The following is a 22095-nucleotide window of genomic DNA, read 5'->3' as shown; positions in this document are numbered from 1 at the left end:
CTGGTAAGCAATATAGCCCCTGTTCACTGTTTTAAGTCTTTTCTCTCGTATTTTCTACTCGTACTTACAATACTGGAATTAGAATTTCTTTTCAGTCACGTAATACGTCTATAATAATTCCTTCCACCTGTAGGTGTAAAGTGTCTTTATTCTCATCAGTTTTCTGGCTGCTCCTGTGAAATTTAATGCTACACCCGCGATGCTGTCGAATAAACCTAGGCTCTCCTCCATCCACCAATACTTGATTTATTCTACACTTACTGCTTAAAACGATTCCCGCTGTGCTTTCATACGCCTGTCCTCTTTTTGTTACCTTTGTCGCCTTGTCACTTAGCAGCACCAGCGCGTCGCGTTGCGTTCGCTTATGTCTGTATCGGTGATGATGGGGACGACTAAAATGTGCCTCTTCATTCGAGCTTGGTCTCCTCGGTAGGCACTACGGTTCGTGACGTTTGTTGTCCACTTACGCTTCGCCTTTACTAGCAGGCGAGGACTCTCTGGTTTAGAAACAGACTCGCATTCAGGAGGAGTGGGTGTCAAATCCACTTCCATCCATCAAGATTTACAGGGTGTTTCAAAAATGACCGGTATATTTGAAACGGTAATAAAAACTAAACGAGCAGCGATAGAAATACACCGTTTGTTGCAATATGCTAGGGACAACAGTACATTTTCAGGCAGACAAACTTTCGAAATTACAGTAGTTACAATTGTCAAAAACAGATGGCGCTGCGGTCTGGGAAACTCTATAGTACGATATTTTCCACATATCCACCATGGTTAGCAATAATATGGCGTAGTCTCTGAATGAAATTACCCGAAACCTTTGACAACGTGTCTGGCGGAATGGCTTCACATGCAGATGAGATGTACTGCTTCAGCTGTTCAATTGTTTCTGGATTCTGGCGGTACACCTGGTCTTTCAAGTGTCCCCACAGAAAGAAGTCACAGGGGTTCATGTCTGGCGAATAGGGAGACCAATCCACGCCGCCTCCTGTATGTTTCGGATAGCCCAAAGCAATCACACGATCATCGAAATATTCATTCAGGAAAATAAAGACGTCGGCCGTGCGATGTGGCCGGGCACCATCTTGCATAAACCACGAGGTGTTCGCAGTGTCGTCTAATGCAGTTTGTATCGCCACAAATTCACGAAGAATGTCCAGATAGCGTGATGCAGTAATCGTTTCGGATCTGAAAAATAGGCCAATGATTCCTTTGGAAGAAATGGCGGCCCAGACCAGTACTTTTTGAGGATGCAGGGACGATGGGACTGTAACATGGGGCTTTTCGGTTCCCCATATGCGCCAGTTCTGTTTATTGACGAAGCCGTCCAGGTAAAAATAAGCTTCGTCAGTAAACCAAATGCTGCCCACATGCATATCGCCGTCATCAATCCCGTGCACTATATCGTTAGTGAATGTCTCTCGTGCAGCAATGGTAGCGGCGCTGAGGGGTTGCCGCGTTTGAATTTTGTACGGATAGAGGTGTAAACTCTGACGCGTGAGACGATACGTGGACGTTGGCGTCATTTGGACCGCAGCTGCAACACGGCGAACGGAAACCCGAGGCCACTGTCAGATCACCTGCTGCACTAGCTGCGCGTTGCCCTCTGTGGTTGCCGTACGCAGTCGCCCTACCTTTCCGGCACGTTCATCCGTCACGTTCCCAGTCCGTTGAAATTTTTCAAACAGATTCTTTATTGTATCGCTTTTCGGTCCTTTGGTTACATTAAACCTCCGTTGAAAAACTTCGTCTTGTTGCAACAACACTGTGTTTTCTAGGCGGTGGAATTCCAACACCAGAAAAATCCTCTGTTCTAAGGAATAAACCATGTTGTCCACAGCACACTTGCACGTTGTGAACAGCACACGCTTACAGCAGAAAGATGACGTACAGAATGGCGCACCCACTGTGACATTCTTGTTGCTACGTTTTCCCTTTCCTTAGGTTTTACTTTCTTATGTAGCATTTTCCTTCTTTTCCTGCTTTCTTTGAGTGTGTGCTTTAGTTTTCTTTGGTCTGTCCACAGTCGTTCCTTTTAATGTGTGTCAGGGCGCTGATGACCTCGATGTTGAGCGCCCATAAGCCCCAACACACCACCACCACCACCACCAATCTCAGATAAACATTTTCAGTTTTATACTTCAATGTATTTACATTAGCTTTATTTCAATATTTTCAAATAAATGTGTTTCTTTTTCTGTTTCATGCTGAGTTTACGATCCTGACAAAGCAATAACGTCTATTTCAATCGGCATGGAGCTTTGCAGTGCTCGTCAGTAGATATGCTGAGGGCTTTCTCCTTCAAAGAATGCTGCCATCCACGCCCCCTCCCCTTCTATTGTTCCAGAACAAAGAGCTACTGTTTTCCATTCCCCCTACTCGTTAGTGAATGTCTCTCGTGCAGCAATGGTAGTGGCGCTGAGGGGTTGCCGCGTTTGAATTTTGTACGGATAGAGGTGTAAACTCTGGCGCATGAGACGATACGTGGACGTTGGCGTCATTTGGACCGCAGCTGCAACACGGCGAACGGAAACCCGAGGCCGCTGTCGGATCACCTGCTGCACTAGCTGCGCGTTGCCCTCTGTGGTTGCCGTACGCGGTCGCCCTACCTTTCCAGCACGTTCATCCGTCACGTTCCCAGTCCGTTGAAATTTTTCAAACAGATTCTTTATTGTATCGCTTTTCGGTCCTTTGGTTACATTAAACCTCCGTTGAAAACTTCGTCTTGTTGCAACAACACTGTGTTTTCTAGGCGGTGGAATTCCAACACCAGAAAAATCCTCTGTTCTAAGGAATAAACCATGTTGTCCACAGCACACTTGCACGTTGTGAACAGCACACGCTTACAGCAGAAAGATGACGTACAGAATGGCGCACCCACTGACTGCGTTGTCTTCTATATCTTTCACATCACTTGCAGCGCCATCTGTTTTTGAAAATTGTAACTACTGTAATTTCGAAAGTTTGTCCGCCTGAAAATGTACTGTTGTCCCAAGCATATTGCAACAAACTGTGTATTTCTATCGCTGCTCGTTTAGTTTTTATTGCCGTTTCAAATATACCGGTCATTTTTGAAACACCTTGTAGGTTTCTCATTGGTTCCCCAAATCACTTAAGTCAAATTCTGCAATGGTTCATTCGAAACTTCAATCCGAACTTGTTCTCCATCTTTAATGACACAATCGTCGATAGCACGTGAAATTACAGTTTTCCTTCCTTTCCCATCTAATTGATGGCAAAACATGATGGTATATGATAAAGATCTGCGAGTGATATCTCATAGCTTTTTAGTGGATGTTTTCTTATTTAACGAGTAACTCTGATCATAGTCTGGAGTGATTTAAATGCTGAGGACGTCCAGAATCGTTTCGAGGCAATGATTGTAATCTATTCCCAGAACACTTCACCTTGTACACATGGTATGCCTTGTGCTGTTACAAATACTGGCTGTAACACTGCTGTCTTTCCCGCCTCTGTTTTTACGGATGGGTCGAAACAAGGGGATTCTGTTGGTTGCTCAGTTGTTTTTCCATATCGTGTCCTCAAGGTCCGACTGCCTCAGACTTTTACTGTCTTTGATGCAGAATTGTTTGCGATCTTCCGGGCACTGGAGCACATGAGACATTCTTCCTCTCCTAAATTTCTTGTCTGTTCCGATTCACTCAGTGCCCTTCACTCATTGCAACGTTTGTATCCGGCAGACAAAATTGTCCAGACCATCCAGGATGCCCTCCTCCGACTACGGCGACTGGGGAAGGTTGTAGCTTTCTGCTGGATTCCGGGGCATGTCGGCATCGCTGGGAATGAAAGGGCAGATCTCGCAGCCAAGGAGTCGTGTCTCACCGCACAAGTATCTCAGTGTGCTATCCCCCTGCACGCACTCACCTCGCTGTTGAGCTCACGAGTCATGCGTCGGTGGGAGGATGAGTGGCTGGAAGTGACTGACAATAAGCTCCGTATAGTCAGGCCCACAACGCGTGTGTGGTGTACTTCCTTTCAGCCCCATCGACGGGACGAGGTTCTCCTCATTCGGCTTCGAATAGGCCACAGCCCTATGACGCACGGCTTCCTGCTCCGGCGAGAGGACCCTCCAATGTGTGGTGCTTGCGGCGTGCAGGTCACTGTGCGCCATGTTTTATTGGATTGCGTTTTATTTTCTGACCAGCGGGTCGCGGCTGACTTGCCAGCGGACCTGCCATCTCTTTTAGGCAACACTCGGACGAATGTGGTTAAAGTTTTAAAGTTCTGTGCCCTGTCAAATGTTTTTACAAAGATTTTAGGGAGAGGATTTTAATTTGCTCACTGTGTGACAAGCTCGCCCATATTTTATGTAAGTGGCCAGCCAATAACAATTTCCTGTGACATTCTTGTTGCTACGTTTTCCCTTTCCTTAGGTTTCACTTTCTTATGTAGCATTTTCCTTCTTTTCCTGCTTTCTTTGAGTGTGTGCTTTAGTTTTCTTAGGTCTGTCCACATTCGTTCCTTTTAATGTGTGTCAGGGCGCTGATGACCTCGATGTTGAGCGCCCATAAGCCCCAACACACCACCACCACCACCACCGATCTCAGATAAACATTTTCAGTTTTATACTTCAATGTATTTACATTAGCTTTATTTCAATATTTTCAAATAAATGTGTTTCTTTTTCTGTTTCATGCTGAGTTTACGATCCTGACAAAGCAATAACGTCTATTTCAATCGGCATGGAGCTTTGCAGTGCTCGTCAGTAGATATGCTGAGGGCTTTCTCCTTCAAAGAATGCTGCCATCCACGCCCCCTCCCCTTCTATTGTTCCAGAACAAAGATCTACTGTTTTCCACTCCCCCTACTGCTCTGGAACAAAGAGCTATTGTTCCCTAGTCGCCATATTGTACTGTTAACTGATTTTTCATGTATTTTCCCACTATTGCTCTGAAACAAAGTGTATTACCTTCTAAGATCACCTCCTCCCCTTGTGTTTCCCAGTTGTGGAACAACAGGTATTGTCTCCCAAGGCCACGACCACCCAACACCCTGATACAAGCCAATTGTCGTACACATAAAGTGGCACCAAATATTAAAAAATGGTGGGAAATTCAAAATAGTCAGGGTTTCCCACCAGGCCTATGAAGTCAGTGTGGAAGCAAGGCAATTGACCTAAGGGTAAAATGGCAGGAAATTCAAAACATTCAAGATGGGGCATTGTCCTGAAATTATCAATGAAATGCAAATCAGTTCATATTCAGTTCAAAAATAGTTCAATTCAGTTCTCAAATTCAAGTGAAATTTAATTGTTCAAAAGTTCGAAGCCCACTTTCCACGAACTTAAATGAGTTGGTAGCCCAGATGTCGTTTTAACAGCTCCCTTTTGATGTCACCGACTGTAACCCTAAGTTTGGATCTAAGTTCTTCTAAGTTTAAATACACTTCTGCTATGTTTAAACAATATCGCTCCACCCCTTTCACTTCACAATTTTAAGAAATCTCCAACCCAGCTAACCAAATTTTTAAAATGGTGGGATATTCAAAGTATCCACAACTTTTAAGTTTAAAATGGTGAGAAATTAAAAACAATTGGCTCATCCTAAATTTCAAATCGTCAGAAACTTACTCACACTAGATTTAAACGATGGCAAGCCCTGTGGTTGTCCCAACTTTAAAAGCCATATGGCTCACCGATCCAAGTTGTACAGCAGTCAAACACTTGCTACTGTCATGTGCAGTAGAACAGGGTGGGAGGGGATAATTGTGTCTTTATTTAAGCATATTCCGCACTGCACTGAAGGGAGCCCCATGTCGACAACACCTCACCATCAATGAGAACACGCACATCAGGCAACCCTCATCATGCCGGAATGCTACTGGCCCCAAGTCCAGCTGCCCACTGACATCACCGCACAGCAGGCCGTGCTGTTTCGCAATCCACAAGTGCCGTCAAACCGCCTACAGGCACGAGTGCCTGAACACCACACAGTACATAACGCATCGCTACAGGGAGGCTACTTTTACCTGCAGGTCTCGACCTCTCAGAACCTTGTCATCAGGAATGTGGACAGTTGTATGTCATGTACTGTACTCTACAGGTAACACTACCTGTAGAGTACAGTAAATGACAGACAAGTGTCCACATTCCTGATGACTCCCATCACCGTACTCTGGTGTGCACTGGACATCCTGAGCTGCTGCTCAGACTGCAACCCGTGCACCTCGCTCCCGTCCCTGCCCGCATTCACCCAGCACAGCACCGTCACGTTTTTCTCTGCCCACATTCACCTCTGCCCGCATTCACTCAGCACGGCACCGTCACGTTTTTCTCTGCCCGCATTCACCTCTGCCCGCATTCATCCAGCACAGCACCGTCACGTTTTTCTCTGCCCACATTCACCTCTGCCCGCATTCACCCAGCACAGCAGTGTCTCGTTTTTCTCTGCCCGCATTCACCTCTGCCCGCATTCACCCAGCACAGCAGTGTCACGTTTTCCTCTGCCCGCATTCACCTCTGCCCGCATTCACCCAGCACAGCACTATCACGTTTTTCTCTGCCCGCATTCACCTCTGCCCGCATTCACCCAGCACAGCACCGTCACGTTTTTCTCTGCCCGCATTCACCTCTGCCCGCATTCACCCAGCACAGCACCGTCACGTTTTTCTCTGCCCGCATTCACCTCTACCTGCATTCACCCAGCACAGCACCATCACGTTTTTCTCTGCCCGCATTCACCTCTGCCCGCATTCACCCAGCACAGCACCGTCATATTATTCTCTGCCCGCATTCACCTCTGCCCGCATTCACCCAGCACAGCACCGTCACGTTTTTCTCTGCCCGCATTCACCTCTGCCCGCATTCACCCAGCACAGCACCGTCACGTTTTTCTCTGCCCGCATTCACCTTTGCTTGCATCCACCCAGCATAGCACCGTCACGTTTTTCTCCGCCCGCATTCACCTCTGCCCGCATTCACCCAGCACAGCACCGTCACGTTTTTCTCTGCCCACATTCACCTCTGCCCGCATTCACCCAGCACAGCACCGTCACGTTTCTCTCTGCCCGCATTCACCTCTGCCCGCATTCACCCAGCACAGCACCGTCACGTTTTTCTCTGCCCGCATTCACCTCTGCCCGCATTCACCCAGCACAGCAGTGTCACGTTTTCCTCTGCCCGCATTCACCCAGCACAGCACCGTCACGTTTTTCTCTGCCTACATTCACCTCTGCCCGCATTCACCCAGCACAGCAGTGTCACGTTTTTCTCTGCCCGCATTCACCTCTGCCCGCATTCACCCAGCACAGCACCGTCACGTTTTTCTCTGCCCGCATTCACCTCTGCCTGCATTCACCCAGCACAGCACCGTCACGTTTTTCTCTGCCCGCATTCACCTCTGCCCACATTCACCCAGCACAGCACCGTCATATTATTCTCTGCCCGCATTCACCTCTGCCCGCATTCACCCAGCACAGCACCGTCACGTTTTTCTCTGCCCACATTCACCTCTGCCCGCATTCACCCAGCACAGCACCGTCACGTTTTTCTCTGCCCACATTCACCTCTGCCCGCATTCACCCAGCACAGCACCGTCACGTTTTTCTCTGCCCGCATTCACCTCTGCCTGCATTCACCCAGCACAGCACCGTCACGTTTTTCTCTGCCCACATTCACCTCTGCCCGCATTCACCCAGCACAGCACCGTCACGTTTTTCTCTGCCCGCATTCACCTCTGCCTGCATTCACCCAGCACAGCACCGTCACGTTTTTCTCTGCCCACATTCACCTCTGCCCGCATTCACCCAGCACAGCAGTGTTTCGTTTTTCTCTGCCCACATTCACCTCTGCCCGCATTCACCCAGCCCAGCACCGTCACGTTTCTCTCTGCCCGCATTCACCTCTGCCCGCATTCACCCAGCACAGAACCATCACGTTTTTCTCTGCCCGCATTCACCTCTGCCCGCATTCACCCAGCACAGCACCGTCACGTTTTTCTCTGCCTGCATTCACCTCTGCCTGCATTCACCCAGCACAGCACCGTCACGTTTTTCTCTGCCCGCATTCACCTCTGCCCGCATTCACCCAGCACAGCACCGTCACGTTTTTCTCTGCCCGCATTCACCTCTGCCCGCATTCACCCAGCACAGCACCGTCACGTTTTTCTCTGCCCGCATTCACCTCTGCCTGCATTCACCCAGCACAGCACCATCACGTTTTTCTCTGCCCGCATTCACCTCTGCCCGCATTCACCCAGCACAGCACCGTTACGTTTTTCTCTGCCCGCATTCATCTCTGCCTGCATTCACCCAGCACAGCACCGTCACGTTTTTCTCTGCCCGCATTCACCTCTGCCCGCATTCACCCAGCACAGCACCGTCATATTATTCTCTGCCCGCATTCACCTCTGCCCGCATTCACCCAGCACAGCACCGTCACGTTTTTCTCTGGCGGTTGGCGTTGTACAAGACTGTATGGACGCACACCTTCACACTTTACTTCATTTACAGTTAAATATGGACGTTCTGTTCGGAAGCCATAATACGAAAATTTACAGGAGATACAGAGGTGGCTCTGAGAAGCGCCTTTTACTTGATTTTCTCTGCCGGTGAAAGGATTGGCCGATAACCTTACGGATGACGTTTGCATGCAGCGCCGCCATTTTCTAATCTTATGGTGGCTTCGAGTGAAAATGCACACTCGAAGGCTCCTCCTCTGCTTGACAGCTCCCTCTCATACGGACATCACTGCGAAAAAATCCGAAATAAGGTAGATGCAAGGAACAATATTCTTAGAAAGCTAACTGGCAGTAAGTGTGGCTCCAAAACTACTGTGCTTATAATCACTGCTTCAGCAGTTTGCTTTTCCTCAGCTGAGTACACGTGCCATTCTGGGCTAGATCGTCGCATGCAAGGAAGATCGATATAAGCGTTAACGAAACCTGTAGGCTAGTCACAGGATGCGTGAAGGCTATTCCACTGAAAAATCTCTACGAAACTTCAGGTTTCAGCGACCCAAGTCTCGTAGGTAATTCATGGACGTAAGACGTTTGATGAGATTTATCCCGTATATAGCAGCTTTTATGGATTAAAAAGACTAATATCAGTTTCACCTTGGATGAACCCCCTGTGGGCTACCCTGTTTTAGAACATCCACCAAGTGGTGTTAAACTGCAAGTCACGGAAAAATCATTTCGATAAAGTAGAGCCTGATGCCAATAAGCGTCACTGTGAAAAAATACAAAACATTGCACATCTGCTAACGTGTCGAAATTGTCCGGCACGTTGCTGCTTAGACGAGCTCTGGCTAAGCAAGCCTGAAGCTTTTCACTTAGTTCAGTATTGGGCCTAAAAATTCACAGCTCTGGACACGAAAACATAATGCAAACATAGGCTTCCGCGGCCCCTTGTCACAGTCAATAAAATTGTTCTGGGTTTTTGACCGCATTGTCAATTATAAAATTCAGATGTTTCGGCCACTATTGCAAGACGCCTTCCTCAGGGTGTACTGACAACAGCTGAATGGGTGCTAGTTTATTTACTTATATACTATGGAGGAGAGGTGTCATTGGATATGAGGGTGAGGAGGAAGGTTTTTAAGTGCTCTTTTATTGGTCTTTGCATTGCGTCGCGTAATTGGCGGAAATAGGCGTTGGAGTTTCCTTTTTTTTGCTTGCCACTGGTGGAAATCGGCGAATGGGAAATTGAGCGGTTACCGCAGCGTAGCGCTGTTTACTAACTGCCTGCCTCTGTGTACTCTCCACCGCTGTCGCCCACTGCGCGCCTGTTGCTCTGCGAGAGCTGTCCTTCCGCAGAGCTGTCACTGCTGGCAGCCAAGACACAGGAAGTCGGTACCCGTCTTCTCTATTCATGTTGTCGGGTAGCTTGGCTATTTCTATAGCCTCTCTCACCTTCCTCCTTAAGTTAAACGGCTGTTTCGCCAGTACGCGGGCCTCTCGAAATTCAATCTTCATCGTGCACTGTTCCTGGTCTCCTGCCATTGGTGATTTGTTGTATTGTTTGAGACGGATATATCTCTCGTGTTCAGTTAACCTTGTGCTTATTGGACGCCAAGTCTTACCTAGATACACCAGTCCACATTCGCACCGATTTAATAAACTCCGGCGGTATGAAACTTGTCGATTGTATCTTTCGTCGAGCCCAGAACGTCTTTTATTTTGTTGTTGCTACGAAAAATTGTCCTAATACCAGTCCGAAGGGCAATTTTGCCCAGACATTCAATGGCCTCTTGTACGAATGGTAACAGGACGGTGTTCCGTTCTTCGTTCTGCATTTCCCTCTTGTCCTTCTCTTTTGGCGTCATAGTTTTATGTATCATCCCTATTTCGTAGGCATTAGCTCCAAAAATGGATCCGACGTTCTGTAGCTGAACTTTTTGTTCGTCGCTGATCCTGTGGACCCTTTTAGTTAAAGTCCGCAGGGCCGATTTCTTTTGCGAACGTTCACTTGTGTTAACGTACCTCTGCAATGCCTAGGCGACGTTATTATCTTCGTCGTTCGCGGCGCATGGTGCCCGTGTACAAGGCTTTGAAAGCCATACACATTGATCTTGCCCGGAAATTCAATAAGCAGCAGCTTATTGGAGGTCCAAATGCGTTTCGAGGACTGATGCTGCAGTTCACTTGTGAAGTAACTACTGTCTTTCGAGGTAGTACTTGGTTGACCTTGGCTTTGTATGGGGCAATCACTCTGACCACGGTGGCCTTGAAGTTTTCCTTGATGGCAATAATTATAATATTGTGGAAGACATGGGGTATAACAGAGAGTTCAACAATACTTGCTAAGGCCCTTTATGGTACTCTGGTGCGAGATAAGCCCTTTGTCCTATCAACAATAAAGAAGAATAAGACGAATGCTGACGAGTATTTGTTTATTTGCACCACAGTAGCAAGCGAAGTTGTGAAGTAAAAATACTTGGTGATTGTACGTTGTATGATAGACAATAAATCAAAATTCCTTATCTTCTTTTCCTAAATTCCTTATCTACAGCCGCGTGGGGAAGCCGTGCTGTTTGAGGTGTCTTGTCACGGTTCGCGCTGCTCCTCCCGTGGGAGGTTCGAGTCCTCCCTCGGGCATGGGTGTATGCGTCGTTCTTAGCGTAAGTTACTTTAAGTTAGATTAAGTAGGGCGTAAGCCTGGGGATCGATGACCTCAACAGTTTGGTCCCACAGAACTTACCACAAATTCCCAAATTTTCCTTACCTATAAAAAAAATATTCACCTGTCAAGCCTCTTAGCAATGCAAAGACAATAAAAGAACACTTAAAACCATTCCTCCTCACCCTCATATCCAATGACAGCACTCCTGCAAGTATATAATTAAGTAAACTAGCGCCCATTCAGCAATTATCAATACACCTCGAGGAAGACGTCTTACGATAGCCGCCGAAACGACGGAATTTTATAGCTGACAGTGCGGTCATAGACCCAGAAGAATTTTACTGACGAAAAAAGAAAGTAAGTACAGAACATACAGTTCAGCCGATGATTCAACACAGACATTGACCTATATCTCTGACGTCCTTCTGTTGTAGAATTTTAGAACATGTGTTTTGCTCGAGTATCATGTCGTTTTTGGAAACTCAGAATCTACTATGTAGGAATCAACATGGATTCCGGAAACAGCGATCGTGTGAGACCCAACTCGCTTTATTTGTTCATGAGACCCAGAAAATATTAGATACAGGCTCCCAGGTAGATGCTATTTTTCTTGACTTCCGGAAGGCGTTCGATACAGTTCCGCACTGTCGCCTGATAAACAAAGTAAGAGCCTACGGAATATCAGACCAGCTGTGTGGCTGTATTGAACAGTTTTTAGCAGACAGAACACAGCATGTTGTTATCAACGGAGAGACGTCTACAGACATTAAAGTAACCTCTGGCGTGCCACAGGGGAGTGTTATGGGACCATTGCTTTTCACAATATATATAAATGACCTAGTAGATAGTGTCGGAAGTTCCATGCGGCTTTTCGCAGATGATGCTGTAGTATACAGAGAAGTTGCAGCATTAGAAAATTGTAGCGAAATGCAGGAAGATCTGCAGCGAATAGGCACTTGGTGCAGGGAGTGGCAACTGACCCTTAACATAGACAAATGTAATGTATTGCGAATACATAGAAAGAAGGATCCTTTATTGTATGATTATATGATAGCGGAACAAACACTGGTAGCAGTTACTTCTGTAAAATATCTGGGAGTATACGTGCGGAACGATTTGAAGTGGAATGATCATATAAAATTAATTGTTGGTAAGGCGGGTACCAGGTTGAGATTCATTGGGAGAGTCATTAGAAAATGTAGTCCATCAACAAAGGAGGTGGCTTACAAAACACTCGTTCGACCTACACTTGACTATTGCTCATCAGTGTGGGATCCGTACCAGGTCGGGTTGACGGAGGAGATAGAGAAGATCCAAAGAAGAGCGGCGCGTTTCGTCACAGGGTTATTTGGTAACCGTGATAGCGTGACGGAGATGTTTAACAAACTCAAGTGGCAGACTCTGCAAGAGAGGCGCTCTGCAACGCGGTGTAGCTTGCTCGCCAGGTTTCGAGAGGGTGCGTTTGTGGATGAGGTATCGAATATATTGCTTCCCCCTGCTTATACCTCCCGAGGAGATCACGAATGTAAAATTAGAGAGATTAGAGCGCGCATAGAGGCTTTCAGACAGTCGTTCTTCCCGCGAACCATACGCGAGTGGAACAGGAAAGGGAGGTAATGACAGTGGCACGTAAAGTGCCCTCCGCCACACACCGTTGGGTGGCTTGCGGAGTATAAATGTAGATGTAGTAGATGTAGATGTAGACATTCCTTAGATCCACATTTTAAAGTAAAGCCAGCCAGGTAGCACCACACATAACTGGAATCAGATAACAAACCGCTTCAGTTGTAAGAGATTTCTTTGTTCAGTCACGACCAGTTCCGAGAGATTATAAGCCCGTCTCCAGGTGAAACAGGAAGGATGACGGGGCACGTGGCCGCCATACACTGGACACCGGGCTGCCTGCGGAGGACAGCCGCAATGGAAAACCACTTTAGGAAAGAGTAAGCGGAATAGAGAACAACAACAGGAGCATTAGTGAAGAACAGTTCTTTGTTGTAGAACAAAACAGGGGCTAAGGGGTAGGGTTTGGGGGTTGCGGCATCCATTGATCTAGTAGGCACTCAGCCTAGCTAATCCGGTCGCTAACAGTATTAGTCGATGGACAGTGACCGAGAGAAGAAGACAGTCACATTTCCTGGAGATCCTTCCTGCTTTATTATAATAATTTAAAAAATGATATTGAAAAGCATTTTTTTCAGCATGTATCTCATGTATGAAAAATGTTCAGTTGTTGTCCGATTATCAACGGAAGTGATTCTTGTCTGTCTGTCAAATGCCTGGAATTTCATTTGTACATTACATTCATGCTCGGCGGTAATCCGCTCCTCACTGTCAAACGGTTAGCGTCAGTGCCTCTTGGGTGTCGGGTCCCGCATTCGATCTCTGGATGGGTCGGAGATTTTCTTTGCTCCTCTTGTCCGCCTGCTTAGCTGGGTGGTAACGTGCTCGTCTTCCATGCAAGTGGGCCCAGGTTCGATTCCCGACCGCGTTGGAGATTTTCTCCGCTCGCGGGCTGGGTGTTGTGCTGTCCTCGTCGTCATTTCCTCCTCACCACCGCCGCGCAATGTGGCGTCGACTGAAATGCACTCGGCGGCTGAACTTCCCCAGATGGGGCCTCGCGGCCAACGATGCCATACGCTCATCTCATTTGCTCCTCTTCATTTCATCTCATCTACATAAACTTGCGTGTCACCGAAGTCGCTTCATGTACATGGTGCTTTCGCAAGAGCGTGCAACAATTTAACGGGACATAGAGGATGCTCGACAGAACAATCTGAGGTAGCGAACCTGAGGTCGGAGAAGCCGGCTTACGGAGATAGGAATAAAATCACATTGTTGTGTATTTTTTTATTTACATAAGTTACAGTTAACTGCAAGTACCATCACTGACACAATGAACATACCGTTTGTACTGTATATTACAAAATGTGCTGAAACTGATGGCCATAAACCTCAGTGCAAGCATGACGTCATCGAACAAGATTTTGACACATCCTCACAAATATCGCTGGTATACACTCCTGGAAATTGAAATAAGAACACCGTGAATTCATTGTCCCAGGAAGGGGAAACTTTACTGACACATTCCTGGGGTCAGATACATCACATGATCACACTGACAGATCCACAGGCACATAGACACAGGCAACAGAGCATGCACAATGTCGGCACTAGTACAGTGTATATCCACCTTTCACAGCAATGCAGGCTGCTATTCTCCCATGGAGACGATCGTAGAGATGCTGGATGTAGTCCTGTGGAACGGCTTGCCATGCCATTTCCACCTGGCGCCTCAGTTGGACCAGCGTTCGTGCTGGACGTGCAGACCGCGTGAGACGACGCTTCATCCAGTCCCAAACATGCTCAATGGGGGACAGATCCGGAGATCTTGCTGGCCACGGTAGTTGACTAACACCTTCTAGAGCACGTTGGGTGGCACGGGATACATGCGGACGTGCATTGTCCTGTTGGAACAGCAAGTTCCCTTGCCGGTCTAGGAATGGTAGAATGATGGGTTCGATGACGGTTTGGATGTACCGTGCACTATTCAGTGTCCCCTCGACGATCACCAGTGGTGTACGGCCAGTGTAGGAGATCGCTCCCCACACCATGATGCCGGGTGTTGGCCCTGCGTGCCTCGGTCGTATGCAGTCCTGATTGTGGCGCTCACCTGCACGGCGCCAAACACGCATACGACCATCATTGACACCAAGGCAGAAGCGACTCTCATCGTTGAAGACGACACGTCTCCATTCGTCCCTCCATTCACGCCTGTCGCGACACCACTGGAGGCGGGCTGCACGATGTTGGGGCGTGAGCGGAAGACGTCCTGACGGTGTGCGGGACCGTAGCCCAGCTTCATGGAGACGGTTGCGAATGGTCCTCGCCGATACCCCAGGAGCAACAGTGCCCCTAATTTGCTGGGAAGTGGCGGTGCGGTCCCCTACGGCACTGCGTAGGATCCTACGGTCTTGGCGTGCATCCGTGCGTCGCTGCGGTCCGGTCCCAGGTCGACGGGCACGTGCACCTTCCGCCGACCAGTGGCGACAACATGGATGTACTGTGGAGACCTCACGCCCCACGTGTTGAGCAATTCGGCGGTACGTCCACCCGGCCTCCCGCATGCCCACTATACGCCCTCGCTCAAAGTCCGTCAACTGCACATACGGTTCACATCCACGCTGTCGCGGCATGCTACCAGTGTTAAAGACTGCGATGGAGCTCCGTATGCCACGGCAAACTGGCTGACACTGACGACGGCGGTGCACAAATGCTGCGCAGCTAGCGCCATTCGACGGCCAACACCGCGGTTCCTGGTGTGTCCGCTGTGCCGTGCGTGTGATCATTGCTTGCACAGCCCTCTCGCAGTGTCCGGAGCAAGTATGGTGGGTCTGACACACCGGTGTCAATGTGTTCTTTTTTCCATTTCCAGGAGTGTATTTCGAATCATATAACAGGCAGTACAATTCGGGCAAGTAATTCCATCTCGGTATCCACTGGGTCTCATACATAAGTGACTTTAGATATCGCCATAGGAAATAACTAAGGGGATTCAGGTGAGGTGAGCGCGCCCGGCTAGCCGCGCGGTCTGACACGCTGCTTCCCGAGCGGGAAGGCGTGCCGGTGCCTGGCCGAATCCGCCAGGCGGATCAGTGTCTAGGTCCGGTGTGCCGGCCAGCCTGTGGACGGTTTTTAAGGCGGTTTTCCGTCTGCCTCGGCGAATGCGGTCTGGTTCCCCTTATTCCACCTCAGTTGCACTATGTCGGCGATTGCTGCACAAACACCGTCTTCAAGTATGCGCACACCATAATTACTCTACCACGCAAACATTTGGGGTTGCACTCGTCTGGTAGGAGACGTTGCCAGGGAGGGGTCCACTGGGGGCCGAACCGCACAATAACCCTGAGTTAGGTGTGGGGCGGCGGTGGGGTGGGTGGACTGCTGTGGCCCGTTGTGGGGTTGTGAACCACTGAGGGCTACGGCGGGACGAAGCATCTCCATCATTTCTAGGTCCCCGGTTTAATACGCAATAGATGACCTCGCAGGCCATGGAATAGGACCTCCCATTCCACTACAGCGACCAGGAAATACAACACAGAGGTGGTTGCGGACATGCACACTGAAGTGACGCTGTGCACAATGTTGTGTGCACTTCGTCTCACAAATAGTTAAGGGCATGTTCCTCAACAACTCAGGCAGAACTCTTTGCACGAAACTCAAAGTACAGGTAGCCATTCAGACAGTCAGGTAGAAGGTATGGCCCAAGGAGGTTGTCGCCTACAATGTCTGCCCAGATATTCACAGTATACAATAAACAGCACAGTGCGTGTAAACTTGTACGCGTGTTAGTTGTAAATAAGCTGGAAGATAGTAATGCTAGACAAAGCAGTAGTCAACTTTACGTCCTTACCTCCTTAAGCTGGCTGCTCCGTCCCCAGGTTCCTTACCTCAAACTGTTCAGTGGAGCATTCTGTACGTCATTTTGCATTTTTACACGCTCTTACGTAAACACCCTGTGGAAAGACCTGCACCAGACGACTGAACAGCCCTGGGCGGTGTCTTCCGACCAGTATACATATATACCACCTGAGTTAAGATGATTGTATTGGAATTTTTTTTGTGAAATCGAATGTTTTTCATTTAAAGTGAATACATTCATGCAAGGCTGACATGAGAGTAATTTTCAGCAAAAAATATAAATTGTGTTACTGAATAACTTGAATATAATCAAGCTCATAGACACCATGATGTCGTGAGAATATGAGTTTCTTTGACATTGATCTTTAAGAAATCTTTTGTTATCTGGAATGAGATTGAAACGAAATAGTAAAAAACAGCTGAAATAAAAGAAGAAAGGACGGCCGAAAAAGAAACACGTTACGATTTGCGGAATTCTCTCGTATTCGTAGGAAGTCATACAGTGACCTATACAATACCTAAATACTAAGCCCCTGAACGAATCAGATATAAGAAAATGTTTGACACCCATGAAAATATTTTGCACATACCGATTTGTAGCATCTGTGCTCTTCTTCGTACGAGTTTGGTACTATATATCAGACCAACCGTATCGAGATATTTCATAAAACGATTCAGTATAAACGAACTTAGGAAAACATGATAGGTATGTTTCTTGGTTTCTGTAGTATCGTGAAGTTGTAATTCCAGGTTTTCGCGTAAATGGAGCAGCCTCAAGGAAAAACGGCCACTCGTCTCAAGAATTCTAGTTTTGCTTTCTTTTGCCAGCTAAAGCCACCTGCTCAGTATATTTCCAACCTTGTCAACTGTACTTAATCATCGCGGAAGCATTTTAATTTGAACAAACTACGCAATAATTATTTCACTGAATTGGTATGCGAGTGTGATGGATTGTTACTGTCTTCGCGCCACCCTGAACCATTTTTCCGCTTCGAAAAAAGTCAGGTAATTACCCTGCAGTCACTTCATCAAAGTGACCTTCAACTCGTCTGCATCCATAAATCCTTATTCCTTGAATGAAACAGATGGAAGCAGTCAGGTGGTAGAAGTGGAAGGATGGCAGGTCAGGGTCACGGTTGTATGGTTCATGGAGGACCACGTTCTATCTAATTAACTGATCAATAGGACCTGCGGTTTTGGGAAAATTCAACTATGCACTTCCGTATTCACTTGTTTACAGTCAGTTGTCTGCGTCCTCAAACCGTTGTCGCTGACCATTCTCCTTCATTGCTCAAAACAAGCATAAGATGGAGGGCCCCAAACTGGTACTGCAAAGTCGATGATGCAATAGGCAGTCTGATTTGCCAATCGTTTGACTTGTTACCAAATATCTTTGTGATCGCGTATTGTCATGCTAAATTTGGAGCGATCTCAAATTCTTGTGGCTGATGGCTTCTGACGAGTCTCAATCTACCACTGCCTGTTGATGGCCGCCTTCCAAAAAATCAAGTGAAATGATCTCCTTATCGACCCAAACGACTGTTACAATGTCTTTCTGTAGTGATCACTGTTCCTTACCTTCTTAGACTTTGGGAAGGTTTCTCGTTTCCAGGACATGAAGACACGTGCATGTTTCGTCTCCCCTGTCACCAAACTGAAAAAAAAGCATCTCTATATTGCATTCCACCACTGCAGACATATAAAAGGAGTTGTCAACCATGTTCTCTCGGGTGTCAAATGTCATACACACTTTCCAACCCTGTACTAAACTATGATAACTTTTCAGCTTAGCTGTACTTTCACTGACAGTGACACTTCATTCCCCATGGAGCAACTTGTCCGCCTGCTGACGATTCGTTTCAGATGTCACAATTGATTGTCTCCCAAAGGGCTGTTTAATTTTAAGGCTGTTTCGTCCTGCTTCTGACTTCATCTACAATCCTGGAAATGGAAAAAAGAACACATTGACACCGGTGTGTCAGACCCACCATACTTGCTCCGGACACTGCGAGAGGGCTGTACAAGCAATGATCACACGCACGGCACAGCGGACACACCAGGAACAGCGGTGTTGGCCGTCGAATGGCGCTAGCTGCGCAGCATTTGTGCACCGCCGCCGTCAGTGTCAGCCAGTTTGCCGTGGCATACGGAGCTCCATCGCAGTCTTTAACACTGGTAGCATGCCGCGACAGCGTGGACGTGAACCGTATGTGCAGTTGACGGACTTTGAGCGAGGGCGTATAGTGGGCATGCGGGAGGCCGGGTGGACGTACCGCCGAATTGCTCAACACGTGGGGCGTGAGGTCTCCACAGTACATCGATGTTGTCGCCAGTGGTCGGCGGAAGGTGCATGTGCCCGTCGACCTGGGACCGGACCGCAGCGACGCACGGATGCACGCCAAGGCCGTAGGATCCTACGCAGTGCCGTAGGGGACCGCACCGCCACTTCCCAGCAAATTAGGGACACTGTTGCTCCTGGGATATCGGCGAGGACCATTCGCAACCGTCTCCATGAAGCTGGGCTACGGTCCCGCACACCGTTAGGCCGTCTTCCGCTCACGCTCCAACATCGTGCAGCCCGCCTCCAGTGGTGTCGCGACAGGCGTGAATGGAGGGACGAATGGAGACGTGTCGTCTTCAGCGATGAGAGTCGCTTCTGCCTTGGTGCCAATGATGGTCGTATGCGTGTTTGGCGCCGTGCAGGTGAGCGCCACAATCAGGACTGCATACGACCGAGGCACACAGGGCCAACACCCGGCATCATGGTGTGGGGAGCGATCTCCTACACTGGCCGTACACCACTGGTGATCATCGAGGGGACACTGAATAGTGCACGGTACATCCAAACCGTCATCGAACCCATCGTTCTACCATTCCTAGACCGGCAAGGGAACTTGCTGTTCCAACAGGACAATGCACGTCCGCATGTATCCCGTGCCACCCAACGTGCTCTAGAAGGTGTAAGTCAACTACCCTGGCCAGCAAGATCTCCGGATCTGTCCCCCATTGAGCATGTTTGGGACTGGATGAAGCGTCGTCTCACGCGGTCTGCACGTCCAGCACGAACGCTGGTCCAACTGAGGCGCCAGGTGGAAATGGCATGGCAAGCCGTTCCACAGGACTACACCCAGGATCTCTACGATCGTCTCCATGGGAGAATAGCAGCCTGCATTACTGCGAAAGGTGGATATACACTGTACTAGTGCCGACATTGTGCATGCTCTGTTGCCTGTGTCTATGTGCCTGTGGTTCTGTCAGTGTGATCATGTGATGTATCTGACCCCAGGAATGTGGCAATAAAGTTTCCCCTTCCTGGGACAATGAATTCACGGTGTTCTTATTTCAATTTCCAGGAGTATATATATATATATATATATATATATATATATATATATATATATATATATATATATATGTGTGTGTGTGTGTGTGTGTGTGTGTGTGTGTGTGTGTGTGTGTTTAATTTTAATGCTCTTTCGTCCTGCTTCTGACTTCATCTATATGTGCATAGCGTTCTGGTATACAGTGCCATTTTCGTTCACAGTTTGTAGGCTCTGTGGCTGCTGGACAGCTTATGCCCAGCAGTCGGTACAGACGTTAGGTCCACTCAGTGCTCACATGCTAGTATTCAGAATGAGATTTTGTTTGTAATAGGAATAACCTACAACTAGGCATACTTTTGTCGGAGTGTAATGAATATCTGGACTTACCTGTGTATAAATAGTGAAAGCGATAGTGTGTAGCTTAATCTGGTGAGAGATCTGGAGAGTGTGCTGGCCAGGGCAGCAGTCGAACATTTTCCGTATCCAGAAAGGCCCGTACAAGACCTGGAACATGCGGTCGTGCATTATCCTGATGAAATGTAGGGTTTCGCAGGGATTGGATGACGGGGAGAGCCACGGGTCGTAACACATCTGAAATGTAACGTCCACTGTTCAAAGTGCCATCAATGCGAACAAGACGAGACCGAGACGTGTAACCAATGGCACCCCATACCATCACGATGGGTGATGCGCCAGTATGGCGATGACGAATACACGCTTCCAATGTGCGTTCACCCCGATGTCGCCAAACACGGATGCGACCATCATGATGCTGTAACCAGAACCTGGATTCATCCGAAAAAATGACGTTTTGCCATTCGTGCACCCAGTTTCATCGTTGAGTACACCATCGCAGGCGCTCCTGTCTGTGATGCAGCGTCAAGGGTAACCGCAGTCATGGTCTCCGAGATGATAGTCCATGCTGCTGCAAACGTCGTCGAGCTGTTCGTGCAGATGGTTGCTGTCTTACAAACGTCCCCACATGTTGACTAAGGGTTCGAGACGTGGCTGCACGATCCGTTACAGCCATGCGGATAAGATGGCTGTCATCTCGACTGCTAGTGATACGAGGCCGTTTGGATCCAGCACGGCTTTCCGTATTACCCTCCTGAACCCACCGATTCCATATTCTGCTAACAGTCATTGGATCTCGACCAGCGAGAGCAGCAATGTCGCGATACGATAAACCGCAATCGCGGTAGTCTACATTCCGACCTTTATCAAAGTCGGAAACGTGACGGTTTGCATTTCTCCTCCTTACACGAGGCATCACAACAACGTTTCACCCGGCAACGCCGGTCAACTGCTGTTTGTGTATGAGAAATCGGTTGTAAACTTTCCTCATGTCAACAGGTTGTAGGTGTCGCCACCGGCGCCAACCTTGTGTGAATGCCCGTGAAAGCTAATCATTTGCATATCACAGCATCTTCTTCCTGTCGGTTAAATTTCTCGTCTGTAGCACTTCGTCTTCGTGGTGTAGCAATTTTAATGGCCAGTACTGTAGCTTACAGAGCAGCTACTTAAAAAGTCTTCACGTACTTTGATGAAAGTGAATACGTAGGCTCTATCTAAATACCTCAGAACTAAAGCAGCCGCTACTGGGGACGAAACGGAAACGAACACGATCTTGATTCACCTCTGTCGAGCGATGAGGCGGCGCACTTGCCGTTGGCTTGCGACCGTGTTGCGATCTGACACCGTACCTACTTCAGCTGCTCTTTTTGTTTTCGTCCCTGTAGATCATTTGTCAAGCGTCAGTTGTACTGAGTGGGTCTGTTGATGTTTTTTGTTCCACTATTACTTCTTGAGGATAACCGATCACGAATTCACACGCTGGGTTTTCTGCTTCTCTTTCAACACATCTAAGACAAGTAAGACGTAAGTGCAGTTCATTGTATCCATACTTAAAATGAGTTGTCGTCTTACTGTAAGTCTGTCTCTGAGTGTATGAGACCAGCAGCACGAGAAAATAACTACGTTGCCTTTTCCTCAAACAAATTAGGTGTCGTTTTCTTAAAATTTGACATATACGAAAATAAAAACCAGGATCAGAGGGTCACGACTTGTTTATTGGCGTGAAATAATTGTAGAAATTGTGTGACTCGTGTTTGCAAGATGTTGTCTCAGTATAATCTACACATAAGCGAATATTACATTTTCTTGGAATTAAATAAAATAAGTTACTGATGCCAAATTTGGGTGCTCTGGTATATTTAGTTCAGTTCTGGTTGAAAATGTTCAGCACTTTCTTCCTACTTCAGTTAAT

This window comes from Schistocerca cancellata, chromosome 5, assembly GCF_023864275.1.
Source record: "Schistocerca cancellata isolate TAMUIC-IGC-003103 chromosome 5, iqSchCanc2.1, whole genome shotgun sequence".
Classification (NCBI taxonomy): Eukaryota; Metazoa; Arthropoda; class Insecta; order Orthoptera; family Acrididae; genus Schistocerca; species Schistocerca cancellata.
This window is presented reverse-complemented; position numbering follows the sequence as displayed.